The sequence below is a fragment of the Brachyhypopomus gauderio genome, chromosome 9 (genome assembly GCF_052324685.1).
Source record: "Brachyhypopomus gauderio isolate BG-103 chromosome 9, BGAUD_0.2, whole genome shotgun sequence".
NCBI classification, from domain to species: domain Eukaryota; kingdom Metazoa; phylum Chordata; class Actinopteri; order Gymnotiformes; family Hypopomidae; genus Brachyhypopomus; species Brachyhypopomus gauderio.
In genome coordinates, this window is record NC_135219.1 from 23,168,775 (window position 1) to 23,183,645 (window position 14,871).

General features: G+C 39.9%; 1 long non-coding RNA gene across 1 annotated transcript; it reads right to left on the reverse strand.

Annotated features, from left to right (window-relative positions):
- Nucleotides 1-3,799: 3,799 nt before the first annotated feature.
- Nucleotides 3,800-4,446, reverse strand: LOC143522583 (uncharacterized). Its single transcript, XR_013133062.1, has 3 exons — nucleotides 4,356-4,446; nucleotides 4,203-4,279; nucleotides 3,800-3,991 (listed from the first exon to the last, which is right to left on the reverse strand). It is a non-coding gene; the product is annotated as an uncharacterized LOC143522583 (long non-coding RNA).
- Between the last annotated feature and the right edge of the window lie 10,425 nt (nucleotides 4,447-14,871).

The window sequence follows — 14,871 nt, forward strand, 5'->3', positions numbered from 1 at the left end:
GGTAAAAGTAAAGGCTCTAATATTTAGCACCATGAACTGCATGAAAAACGATGGTAAAACTAATCAGCTCTTAGGGCGCACTCACACGAGCCATTCACAGTAAAAAAAAAAAGTGTCTCTTGGTCTCTGATGGGTTGGCCACCCCTTTTCATCATTTACCTCTTGCCCCTTGGCAATATATTTGGCTCATATAATATTGATTTACACTGCTACGCAGATGATACCAGCTCTACTTATCTGGTAAACCAGGCACCTGTTCCCACGCTCATCCCTTTCAAACTGTCTATCTGAAATAAAAACCTGTTTTGCATCTAATTTCCTAAAACTTAATAGTGATAAAACTGAAATGTTGCTCTGTGGTTCAAAATCTACAATATCTAAAGTTCACAGTGTCTCCATGCTAATTGAGTCTGGGTGTCATCCTAGATAGCACTTTATACTTTCACTCGCACATCAGTAATATAACCCAGTCTGCATCTTTTCATCTGTGTAACATCAACCGTCTACACCCCTCCCTCACCCCCCATACTGCATCTATACTTGTTCATAACCTTGTTACCTCCCGTATTGACTACTGCAATTCTCTCCTGTTTGGCCTTCTGTATAAGTCCCTCCATAAGCTTCAGCTGGTTCAGAATACAGCTGCTCGTATTATTTCTAAAACTCCTTCATTCCAACACATTACAACAACTCCACTTCAACAACTCCACTGGCTTCCTGTTAAATATAGAATACATTTCAAAATCTGTCTCTTTACATTCAAGGCCATCCATAATCTTGTCCCCCCATATCTGTCAAATCTTCTCAATATTGCATCTTCCTCCCTCTCGCTCAGATCCTCCTCTTCCACTCATCTCTCTGTGCCTCCTGCTCGTATGAGTACCATGGGAAGCAGCTTTCAGTCGCTCTGCTCCCAAACCCTGGAACTCCCTCCCACCTGACATCCATAAAAATTGATTCTCTTCCTCTTTTTAAATCTAGACTCAAAACTCACCTGTTCAAAATAGCCTATTCCCTGTAATTTACTTTATTGTCTATTGTATGTTTTATGTCCTTTGGTGCGTATTGTGTTCTCTCTATAATTTGTTTTATTTATTTCTTGTAAAGTGTCCTTGAGTGTTGTGAAAGGCGCTTTTAAATAAAATGTATTATTATTATTATGATGTATACAATGCTAATATCGGAATTATTTTAATATACACAAAGAAGCGGTTTGCTGCGAGATATTGTTAGGTTTCTCATTAAATGGCTTCAATAATATCTAAGTATAATCATGCTCTGGAGCTCTGTTCACTGAATTCCAAACACATGTTCCCATGAAGCTCAGCCAATCAGAATGAGCGCTCCAGGTCCTTCACTAACTCCGCCCCTCACTGTCTCTGCTCTTTGCAGGAGCTGGAGGAGAGCTTCCACATTAGCAGGATGGAGCAGATCGCCTTTGAATTCAATGTGCTGGTGTCTCTAGAGATGGTCCTCTACCTGCCCGAGAGCAGGTCACAACGCACTACCACCTGAGCCTTCCAGTCCCAGCCAGCCCAGCCAGAACTGACGCCCCCTTTGAGTGGGTGTGGTTTTGCAGACCGGCCTCAGGGAGGACTTCAGCACAACACTAAGTGCTTGTGGGTTAAATTGAACATTTGTTCTTGCTTTTTGTGTTTGTTTTTGGGTCTTATGCGAGGGTAATTAAATGACAGTAATATTAGCTAAAGCACTTAAATCAACTCCAAACACTCAAATAATAAGAGAGATTTCCTTAAACCTCTCTTTAAACATTATCTGTAGAACCAACCTGCGCACCACGGACTTGTGCTAACGGGCCACCCAATGGAGGATGGGTTCCCTTTTGAGTCTTGGTCCTCCCAAGGTTTCTTCCTAATCCCCACCACCATAGGGAGTTTTTCCTTGCCACTGTCGCCTTGGCTTGCTCATTAGGGATCTGGACCCATACGATTGTAAAGCTGCTTTGTGACGTGTTGTGAAAGCTATATAAATAAATTTGACTTTGACTATACAACAAAAATAACTTCTATGTTTAATTTACAGTAGAACTATAATCCACACACTGAAACAGCATATATAATTTACTATAGCTATAAATTATTATACATCTAAGCATTCCTGCTTTTAACCTATTAATGGTGATTATGTGTATAATTTTATGCAATGTATGTTTTTTTTTTTTATAGTTTGTCACTTGTACTACATCACTGTCCCACTAGTGGGCAGTATTTGACAGGGAGCTGTGTTGAGACCAGAGACCGTATGTATATATATATATATATACATATACTCTCAGAGGGCCTAAAAATATTCTTAAAACATAAATATATATAATATAATTTATCCAATTTTATTTAATCCACTTACAGTTTGACAATCGACATCTAAACAATTAGAAAAATATAAGCAAATACATTATTCACCCATGTCAATCCAGAATTAGACAGATGATGTAATGTGAATTATGGTGATTTATTTATTTATTTTTTCTCTAACCTTAAAATGATCCCTTTAAGGTCACGGGTCGGCAACCCGCGGCTCCGGAGCCGCATGCAGCTCTTTATCCCTCTGATGCAGCTCAGCTTTTGAATAGAATTAATGAGTATTTAATTAACGTATATTATTTTTGAGACTTTAAAAAATGTTCGGGTGGAATTTCACAAATGTCCGGTATTTACTTTCGCTTTGCTTGAGTGACATGTCATCGTCACTGAAATAAATTTCCAATTATTTTGCTTTTGTGGCTCTGAGTCAAAAAGGTTGCCGACCCCTGCTTTAGGTCATGCTAGTCTGTAAATATTGGCTGCAATGTTAAGGTACAGTGCAATATGATTAATTGTATAAAATGCTTTCACTTTTATATGTAAAATTGACACAACACAATACAACATTATGTATTTCTTAACTTTTACTGTATTTGTAAAAAAAATTAATGAATACAATAGTAATACAATTGACAGAATAAATTGAAATTGTTTTAATTGTTCATGAGTTCATGTCTTCATTATGATTTTCTATTGCTTGGTCATAGAGAGGTATTTTGGCATGTAAGTGTTAAAGAAAAACATGTCACACCTCCTTTTCACCTCTTCTAATACACTGCTATCTCTGTAAACTCGCTGCATAAAGATATCATCATGGGCACAGATAACTAAATCACACCACTGCATACCAGTAATCAATAACTGGAACTGGATTTGCCAATAATAACAATGGCTCTCCTTCATTTTGTGTAGGCCTTGTGCCACTTTGAGGAATTTGCAGTCTACATAGCTTTGTGCATTTGGGCACTTAATTTCAACAAGCCCAAATGATGGACGCTCAAGTGTGTCATATACAAGTCCATCAGGTGATGCACCCAGCCAAGATGCATCTGGATGAATCACTAGCCCACACTTGGTCAAGTTCAAGTTTTTCAGAACTGCATAGTCCTTTAAGGCCCGTTTCCATTTCAAGTCCTCTCTTCATGTGTGCTGTTTGTCGTGTCCCTCGGATTATCCTTTCTGCCAGGCTTTCTGCAGCACCTGGACCTCTAACGTGGCTCACCTCTCTGAAATGTGAGGCAGTCACTCTTTCTCTCCTAAGTGAATTCCACTCAGGTGTAGCACTTTGGGATCTTGTTGCCTCCTCAATAAGGTGTGACTGTGACAAGGTCACAGAAAGTGAGCTTAGGTGTAGCTGTTCTTGGTGTGTTGGCACAAATGAATATTCAGGTGGGCTTAGATGGTAACATTCGAGTGGCAGACTCAGGAATGGGGGTACATCCTCATGTATGACAACACTGTCAGATGGAGGTGGTGGTTGTTGATAGGACAGTACACTGCCAACTTGTACCTTCCCAAAGATGGAGTCCACAAGTGGCTTGTCAGGCGAGATGTTCATTGTGCAGATGAGTGGAAGAGAATCTGCTTTCATTCCAGCGTAGACTGGTCCAGGATTGAGGGTGGCCGGGTGTGGGAGCTCACCGCTGTAGCCCTTGAAAAGTGTACTTCTGAAATAAAAGAAGAGTGAATAACATTTATTTTTACACATTGTAATCTGTTCACCAGCACAACTGATTGTGAATCACATATCACATGTCATCTGAAGTACAACGAGGCTAAATTAAATCTTGAAGAGAACAGGGTCTTATCAGATGATCAAAAGCATTCATTTTTTTTACCACACACTGTAATCTGCCTATTAAATTTGGTACTACATACCTAACTCCACTGGCTGTAGTAGCACCTGGTTTTGGCTTTAGGACAACCATGGCATCCACGGGTCCAGGCTTCACCCCCTATTAATTTAAAAGATGGTGTTAGTAAAGTGACTGTGATACATTAACTAACATTAAATAATGAAATAAGACAAACCATTGTTGGTGGTTTATGCCACTTCTGTTCTGTCTGTGTGCATGAAAGGACAGGAGGGACGACAGACATGCCAGATTCAGAATAATGAGCAGTCTGGAAAAGCAATGCAACCAAGTGTTAGCAGATTCCGCAACTAGCAACACAAGAGCAGTTGCTCTTAATGAGCACAACTGGCATTGAATCACGTAATGTCATCTGAAATACACAAGAGGCAATATTTAATATCTTGAAAAGAAGACTTCAGCAATGTCAATAGGCGCAATATCTGTCCCATCATGTTGGTAGTGGTGAATGTCACTTGTCTATTGTCTCATGTAACGTTTGTGCTGTTTTGCATCACTCTTAAAACACTTGGCTATACTGTCTTTCTATTCTACAGTGTTGTGCATGGTTCAATCTACTAGTTCACTGAGCAACTATAAACTAAATATATTTTAGATTTAAACTTCATTTTCACTCCAGATGAAATGCTTACACATAGGAGTGAAACAGGCCTACTTATATTTATATTATTTTGTTGTTTCCACCACCAACAACAGAACAGTGCAGGTTTTACTTCAACTGCTTCTTGAAGAGTGTTATCAGAATATGTTAATAGGTGTAAGTGTTGCAGCCATATGTTAATAAAGAAGTTAAGATGAAAGATTTGAAAGACAGATTGACAGATTTTAGAAAATGCAGTTTGAAGAATAGCTGAGGTGGACTATATTCTGCTTTTGAGTCATAGAGGTAGATAACAATAGCTCGAACTGTAAAATAAACTCCCATTTGTTTACTATAGGCAAAATAGACTGCTAATGATTCCCACTCAGCTACTCTGCATTTGGCTACCATTGTAAGCTTTGAAAACCAATGCCTATGGTTATCACAGCTTACGTGAAGTAAGAGCAAGGATAAAAGATTGAACTTGTGTTGAACTCACTTTTGAACTTGTTCAACAGAACTTTGAACGTGACACTGAACAGAACTCGTGTCATTTTAACCAGTCCTACTCTCAGCTGGTGTGGCGTATCTGTTTTCTTCATAGATCTGTAGCAGTGAGCCCTCACTGTTATCTCGTTAGCCTTACTTTTGCCTGATACTTCCATCAGAAATACAAACATGTTTTAAAAAGGCATTTCTAGTACTAGGACAGGTTGGTTCGTTACTAAAAACAACATCACTTCATTAGACTGCCACCTCAGGCTAGCTAGCTAACTAGCGTCGGCCACTTACCTTCAAAATTGCAGAGGTAGGATGAAACGTAGAACTTGAAACCCTTTTCAAGTTGACTCTGTGTCGTTGTACTTGATGCTCTGACAATACGACGCACATCGTTGACGGTAAATTTCGGGAACTCCAACAGGCACCTTGTGAATTTAGACTCGGCCATGACATCGACACTTCCGCATACCAACCGGAAATACGGTACCATCCTGACACCAACGAGGAAGTGGTGCGTGCACCTAGGCCAATCAGGGCAAAACCAGTTTCAAATGACAGCAAAATTGACCAATCATATCTTCCCTCTTAGTGGGCGGGCTTAACTGTATGATAATTTCTGCCCGCTGTGGCGACGCTAGCTGTCGTTAGCGTTATTATTTATTTATTATTTGCTTTTTTGTACATATGCTACTCAACTTGTTTAACTCTGATTCCTTGTATTACCACTTGTGCCTTGTTTTTGTTTGTAAGCGATTATTGTAAATAAAGGCAAAAAAAAGGGTTATTGTAGCAGCCTGGCTGAGTTGGTGTTTTGGTTAGAAAAACAGGAAATTGTGATATCACGTGATACTCAACTTTGGAACGTTTGGTTTAGAATGTTTGGTTGGGAAGGTGGAATGTTTGGATTCAGTTTTGATGCTGAAAAGCTCAAAACAAGTCGCACGACATTTTGCTGAGAATTACAAACCTAAATAATCTAACAAATCTTTCTATTTTTTCTAGATCTTTCTCTCTTTCTATTCTTTCTATTTTTCAGGTGGAGAATGAGTTTTTACCCCAGGACAACTGACCAGCCAAGGCCTGGACAGGAACAGAACCACTTCAAAGACACACCAGGTTTTACCACTCATGGTGAGAAAAATACATTTTCATATACTGTACATCATTTTATACTTCTATGTAAGACAGTATATTAATTCTTATGAGTATGGATTTCCATAGGCTTATTCATAATAATAAAAAGTTAAATATACCCATTTATATAGTAGGTTTCTAAGGTTCAGAAAAATAACATGTATATTTATTCTACTGATGACTGTCAAGCTCTTTATTTCATGTGTACAGGATAATATAATTAATGGAGCATGGGTTATTTCTTTGATTTCTTTGACTCAGCACAATTTTCATAAATCCCACCATGTTACATATATGTATTAAAATTGTCCATGTGGCTATGGAAAAAGCAAATAAAAATATTTTTTTTTAAAAAGAAACAGATTTCTAACATGACATCACATTCTTAAGCATTCTCCCCACATTCTAATGACATCACATGGCACCATAGCCCTTGTTATAATCACTTGTTCATTGGGAAACACTTACAAGGCATTTGAGCCTCACTGGGAGGTGTGCTGGGTTTCACTTTACCTGCTGTGGGATTTTCAGGTGTGCCCTACAACCCCCAAGCGACAGTGATCCACACGGATCCCTGTGGACCAGCACCCTTCCCTCACAGAAGGACGGCGGGACCCTCAGATGTCGGCCATGTTAACATCCCTGTAGAAGGACCACTCCACACTGGTACTGTGTAACACTGAAGATTACATGCGTATTCAACAAACCAAATAATCGTGCATGATGAAGTAGAAAAAAACATTTATTACATTTGTTTGTAAGGACTGGCAGAGGTGCAGAACCATCAGCTTTCTGCACATGACCTGACCAGTAAAACATCAGTTTTATCAGAAAATATGACATCACATATTCTTCAACATTGTAATGAATTCACATGGCACTGTAGCCCTGTGATATGTTTGGTGTAGAGTAGAGCACTTTAGAGTGGGCACCTTGACCACCCACATACAGTGTGGGTGTACTGTGACACTCTTTATCTGCTAGGCGGTTGTGTTTAGTCTAAGGTGATAATGCTTCGAATCATTGTTATACCAGCATAGTATAATACTGATAATACATGTATATGGATTACAGATGTCATTTTTCACTATTTTAGTACACCCCCAAACAATATAAACAAAACATTGTCATGCTGCTTTGCTGGCTTCTGATACCTCATCTGGACTGCTGCCAAAGCATATATCTATTAATCTTTGTAATCTATGTAACATGGCTTCTTTAAGTATTGTGTATCACCTGGCCAGCATTAAGCAGTGGCATGCAGCAGCAATCTTTGTGATATAAGGAGTTTGTGCTTTGTACCTACTTCTGTTGGCAAGGACAATGTGAGCTTACAAGCAAGACTAGACTTGAATGTTTTATTGCAGTCAGTTGATTGTGCCAGCACCCCACTCCCCAGAATGCCAATCCCACATGCCAAAATATCGATTATCATAATCTATTATTATTTAAAATGCAGTATGATCTGCAGGTCTTAATTTCATATGCAAAACATTGTCATGCTGCTTTGCTGGTTTCTGATACCTCATCTGGACTGTCTAGCAGTGTCTAGCAGAGGCGAGATGTGCTAGCCATGAGCAGAGCTAGGAGGTACTGTAGTTTGGCTCTTCAGTATCTACCAGTATCAGAATAAAAATAATTCTGAATTGTGCCAAAATAATTAAATTGAATCAAATTGTATTGAAATGTAAGATTTCATGATGCAATAAACTAAAAGAATCATAACTAAGCTAAACTAAAACTGGGTCACACATATACTGAAGCTCTGATAAATGTCTTCCTGCTTCTGGGCTCACGGATGCCCTGCTATCAGTTATTCAGTATTACTTCATTGTGCTGCCATTACATGAATTGTAGCAAGATGCATATGAGAAGTTGCCGTTCTCGGTCCATCTTGCTTGAATCATATTTCAGTGGCACTTTCAGATAAAGAAACATGCAACGTAGTACTAAGGCACTGAGAAATGTTATGGTGTGGTAATTTCTGCTAATGTCCTTATTCGCCCATGCAGGTGAAGTTGGCTCCAGCAGGTTTTCCAAACTGCCTGTGCTCACTTCACGCACGAGAGTGACCAGGTCAGGACTGATGAGGCCTTCTCCGCCCACCATCACAATGTTGCCTCCACTCACCAAACCTGCTGGCCGAGAGCCACTCCGTGCCTTCAGGCCTGCCAAAGGTGAGCTCACTCTTTTGCTCTCCTGGAAATGGCATCCAAACCATTTGTTGCAGCAACTACAACAAAAAAAGTAAAAAAAAAAAAGTATTAAAAAAGCAAAAACTGCTTTGAAAGCCCTATAGGGGAGACCGGGTATGGTTGTAACATGGGGAGAGTTGTAACACCATCAGTTCCACTGATCACGGATAAGATAGGAGTCATATGATCATTTCAGTATTTACCCAATTCCTCCCTGATCCCACATGGTGAATATCAAGGCTGTAAAGAGGCACATGCCGATTCCATCGAGAAAAAACTGAATGTATTTCATGTTCCATTCTTTACTTTAGCTGTGATATGTTTGGTGTAGAGTAGAGCACTTTAGAGTGGGCACCTTGACAGCCCACATACAGTGTGGGTGTACTGTGACACTCGTTATCTGCTAGGCGGTTGTGTTTAGTCTAAGGCAGGGATGGGCAACTGGCGGGCCGCGGGCCGCACAAGGCCCTCGTCCTCACTCAGTGCGGCCTGCAAATAGATCAATAATAATTTATTAATTAAAAGAAAAAAACCGATAGAGCAGGACTTTTTTGTTCTTGTCACGTAGGGCTACGCCCCCCTCTCCCGTGTCGGTGTTGTTCCTTGCCCGGTTATCCCACCCTGCGTGTCTGTTGCACTGGTTTCCCTCTGTCTGCCACGCACGTCATTGTGTTCAGTTGTGTCTAGTTTTGTCCTGTGTACTTGTATCTCTGTGTTTCCCCCGTTGTCGGTTATTTGTGGTTTGTTCGGTTTTGTGGATTATCTCTGTCATCGCTGTTCTGGTATTTTCCATCTCCGTTGTGTTTCTGTTACGGTTCCTGCCTGTCCTGTTGACCTCTTGGACGGCTCTCCCGTTTTGACCTGTGCCTGTACAAACGACTTCGCCTATGGAATTCCCCTTATTAAATCTCGCTCTTCTCAGCGTTTGTGTTCGCCTCCTAGCTCCGCAGCGCGCTACGCGTTACACTTCTTTGATATGAAGTTCAAATTCAGTTCAAATTCCTTTTTGCACTTTTTTATTAAGCAAATGTTTTGTCTTTGTTGCTTATTAAGGACATGTTAATGCATATATATGCAGAAAATAGATGTATGTTGGTGCAATAAACATACAGATCTGAATTCATTTAAAATGTGTTCTTATTGACAATAATTTGTAGTGTCTTTCATATCCAATTATTTGAAGTGCGTGGTCATGTGGCCCTCCAATAATAGTGCTGAAAAAATTTTGGCCCTCTTTGTCATGGAAGTTGCCCATCCCTGGTCTAAGGTTATAATGCTTCGAATCATTGTTATACCAGCATAGTATAATACTGATAATACATGTATATGGATTACAGATGTCATTTATCACTATTTTAGTACACCCCCAAACAATCTAAACAAAACATTGTCATGCTGCTTTGCTGGCTTCTGATACCTCATCTGGACTGCTGCCAAAGCATATATCTATTAATCTTTGTAATCTATGTAACATGGCTTCTTTAAGTATTGTGTATCACCTGGCCAGCATTAAGCAGTGGCATGCAGCAGCAATCTTTGTGATATAAGGAGTTTGTGCTTTGTACCTACTTCTGTTGGCAAGAACAATGTGAGCTTACAAGCAAGACTAGACTTGAATGTTTTATTGCAGTCAATTGATTGTGCCAGCACCCCACTCCCCAGAATGCCAATCCCACATGCCAAAATATCCATTATCATAATCTATTATTATTTAAAATGCAGTATGATCTGCAGGTCTTAATTTCATATGCTGGTCTGAAGATTGAACGTGTCCTCTACAGTTCTGTCTGTGTTTCATGTCCAGGTTCAGTGGAGCCTCCCCAGCTCCACTCTCCAGGGTGGAGGAGAGAGAGAGTGGGGAGACTTCACCGGAGCGGCAGACATCTTCAACCCTTGCTCCCAGACATCTTCGAAGCAGCTAACCCCAGTGATGCTGGTAGAGGTGACTTATTGATGTTGGCTTTACTTTATATGTCATTGAAATACCTGTACAAAATGTAGAATTTATAATGTTGCATCATTTGTTTTGTGTTAAAATATTGCTAAATACGATATTTGGGAACAAGGAGATCAGTTAGTCAGAAACTTCACTCAGGTGTCAAGTGAGCGGAGCTAAACTCATGAGCATGGATGCCCTTTCCCACGCAGGTTTGCCCAAATCCAGCCGCTTGCTGCCTGGGAACCCCCCCGGGTATTTCCTACTGCCCTCCTACCCTCTGGCCACTCTTCCGGGAGTGCAGCGAGATACAAGCCCTCGGCGCAGAGACCCGGGCCCGTGGAGGGACAGTACTGGTGAGTGCATGGCTACGTTGCTAAGAACGTGCTAGGCACACACAGTGAGGCATGGCTGGTTATTTGGGTGCCCGCTTAAGTTAAGTTGGTCTTGCACTAAGCTTGTCTTGCACTTGTTCCCACGTCAGTGGTAAATTGATGAGCAGATCTAATTTTGTGGTCATATATTCTATATGAATTTAATTTTAACCAACAAATGTGCATATACGTAGATCATTTATAGTCACCACTTGTCAAATGTACAAAATACTTAAATTCAAATTTGATGATCTTCATCTGACATGGTTTCACTCAGTAATGGAACAGTGTCTAGCAGAGGCGAGATGTGCTAGCCATTAGCAGAGCTAGGCTAATGTATCTACCAGTATCAGAATTAAAATAATTCTGAATTGTGCCAAAATAATTAAATTGAATCAAATTGTATTGAAATGTAAGATTTCATGATGCAGTAAACTAAAAGAATCACAACTAAGCTAAACTAAAACTGGGTCACACATATACTGAAGCTCTGATAAATGTTTTCCTGCTTCTGGGCTCACGGATGCCCTGCTTTCAGATATTCAGTACTACTTCATTGTGCTGCCATTACATGAATTGTAGCAAGATGCATATGAGAAGTTGCCGTTCTCGGTCCATCTTGCTTGAATCATATTTCAGTGGCACTTTCAGATAAAGAAACATATGCAACGTAGTACTAAGGCACTGAGAAATGTTATGGTGAGGTAATTTCTGCTAATGTCCTTATTCACCCATGCAGGTGAAGTTGGCTCCAGCAGGTGTTCCAAACTGCCTGTGCTCACTTCACGCACGAGAGGGACCTCGTCAGGACTGATGAGACCTTCTCCGCCCACCTCCCCAGTGGAAGCCCTGCAGGAGGAGAAGCCTGGCAGGAACCTCCACCTGGACCTCGCCCTCATACATGACCCAGATGAGGAGCCAGTGGACAAGGAGGAGGTCAGTAGGAACATATATCATGTTGTACATAGTTGGAGTATCTCAGTCTCAGATGCATTAGTTTAACTAGTAAGTAAGTAAGTAAGTAAGTTTATTTATAAAGCACATTTTATATGACGGAGTCAACCAGAGTGCTGTATAAAGGCTAAAAAGTACAATATATGCCCAACTCATAAAAAAAACATGTAGAATTTTACATAGCATAAAACATTTAAAATACATACAAATACACCAACTGATTACACCAACTGATACAACATAACTGATAGATTTCTTTGGTTGCTGCCTGCAAATGTTACTCAAGTGTTGTACTTTCTGGATTTTAATGCATAAACACAGCATTGGTCCTAATATAAGCTGACAAACCTAACGTCTGTGTCTACATAATAAAGGCCCTGTAGCATCCCAGTATTAAATCTGACCATGCATGCGATATGCTTTGCTTAGGTGTCCAAATATGATGAGATGATGTTTCCTTCTGCTGATGCTACATTTGCGTTTATCTCAGTTGTTAAGGATATCAAGATAGTCCTAGCACTATGAGAGGGAGCATTGTCTGGTTGAGAGTATCCATCTCCCTATGGGTATATGGTGGCTGTGAATTAATAAATTAACCTAGTTAAGATATGAAGAGTTTGGTTCCAAAATGCTATATCCATTTTGATCAATTTGAGTAAAAATGTGTTTTCTTTAAGTGGTAGGCTGAAAACCACAGTTTTTTGTTTCAAACTATCAAATACCATACTAAGGTTAAAAAAACACAAACGAATTAAATCAAGATTTTAATATTTAAAGATTTATTTTTAAAAAACAATTCATTTTTTCACAAAACGCAATAAATCCATGCCATGTTTTTTTCAAAATGTCTTATATATCCTTTGTCATTAATAGAAATTTTTTTTGACTGAAAATGTGCAAAATACAATAATAAATAACTGTAAATTATACATCTTAATATAATAGTTTGACCATTGGGCCTAAAAACACAAATTCATATAATATATAAATTTATATTATTATAATAACCCCGCTCCTAGCTTGGTTATGAACAACCCCCAGCAAACAGTGTTTGTACATGAGTCACAGAGCTAAATCTTTTCCACGTTTGATAATTTTGCGAGCTAAACGTACGCACTTTAGCCAGTGCATTTCGCGGCGATGTAACGATTCTCGGTTAGGGGCTGGATAGTCTGCTGCTGATTGATATCCAGCCGACAGTGGGACTGGTCAGAATCTGGGCATTGATAAAATAAAATAAATATATCTCTTTTTCCAATAACTGCTATACGAACAGGCTCCTCCATATCATCAAAACCGTTCATTTTTGCGGACTTTGAGAGTGAAAAACGAGACATATTTTAACAAAGTAAGCTACAAGAAATGCCGGGCGGCTCAACAGGTCGCGTGCTATGATGTTTACATTCCGTATCTGGTGGTGCACTGTGATTGGATGAGTGGAGATGTGGCGTACTGTGGGAAATCAGGATTGGCGATTGTTGCATTTTGGAAGGAAAGAGAGAAAGCAGGGCAGTATTACACGGCGGATGTGGCGTTTTGATAAAAATTGAATATTGGCTTTTCAAGAGTGGTCACATACCATTCTGATTCTAACTCATTTTTTTTTTAAACTGCATTTATCGCGTTTCGGAACCAAACTCTTCATATATTCTGGCATCAAGGCATTGATATGTAGTTAATAATAATAGACCCAGTAAATGTCATTTACCTAACATACAGGGAGGATCCAGCTTTAAACTGGGCAAAATTTTTGTGTTTCTTTGGTCATTCAATACTTGTATAGTATTGTTGTATGTACTTGTACTTGACGGATATAGTGGGTATGGGCAGTTGCACTTGGGCTGACAGACTCTTTATTTTTCAGATGATGAACTCCCTGCGCCTCTTGCGTAAAAGAGTGGCTAAGAAGCGGGCTAAGGTGAATGCGAGTGGCAGAGAAGCAATGTTGCCTCCACTCACCAAACCTGCTGGCCGAGAGCCACTCCGTGCCTTCAGGCCTGCCAAAGGTGAGCTCACTCTTTTGCTCTCCTGGAAATGGCATCCAAACCATTTGTTGCAGCAACAACAACAAAAAAAGTAAAAGAAAAAAGTATTTAAAAAGTAAAAACTGCTTTGAAAGCCCTATACTACAAACAAAAAGCCCCTGCTGATCCTCTTGTACATTGCTATACCTGCACCCATTAACATTGTTTTTCTGCACCATGAAGAAACCACTATGAAACCAGAAGTTATATTTGAGATTTTTGATAGAGTATGTGTTAATATGTATTGTGCTTTTCAGGATCTCAAGTGCAAAGCACCAGGGCGTCCCCTGCTGACGACATGTCTGAAGGAGTAATTGGCAGAGGTTGGAATTGGTTTGCTGTTAACACTGCATTACACAACACAATGTTTTAAATCTAGTTCTCCATGTTGAATAATGTTTTGCTGTCTTCAGGCTGATTTGAACCAAAGTTGAGCTGATAGCCCTAAAAGTCCTAGTCAGTTTGTTTGGGTACTTCTGGTAAAGTGTGAGTGTCTTTTGTTTTATGGTGTCTGGTAGTTGAGTGCCTGTCATGCATTTATAGCAGTTAACACTTATTGGGACACTTGTAAAGCTGCTTTGTGACAACAACTGTTGTAAAAAGCGCTATATAAATACATTTTGATTGATTGATTGATTGGTATTCCTCTCTAGATGAACTCAAACCAGGAACTCCCCGGAAGGATCCCTACTCGCAGCAGACTTTACGGCCCTTCTCCAAACCAGACCTCGCTCTCGCTCAGAGCTTCAGTCTGCTTAGCTCTGATGACTGGTAAGTCACACCTGCAAAATTCTGAAGCATTTGGCTAGGGCAGGTTAAACAGCAAGTCATTTATGGTGTTCTGCATATATGGTAAGTATGCATGTATTTAGTGAAGTTTTTTCCTCTTTGTCCCTTTTCTTGTAGCATTTTTTCTTGCAGTAGCCGATGGTTACAGTGTGTGTCTATGTTCAATATCTTCATACAGGGAGAAGA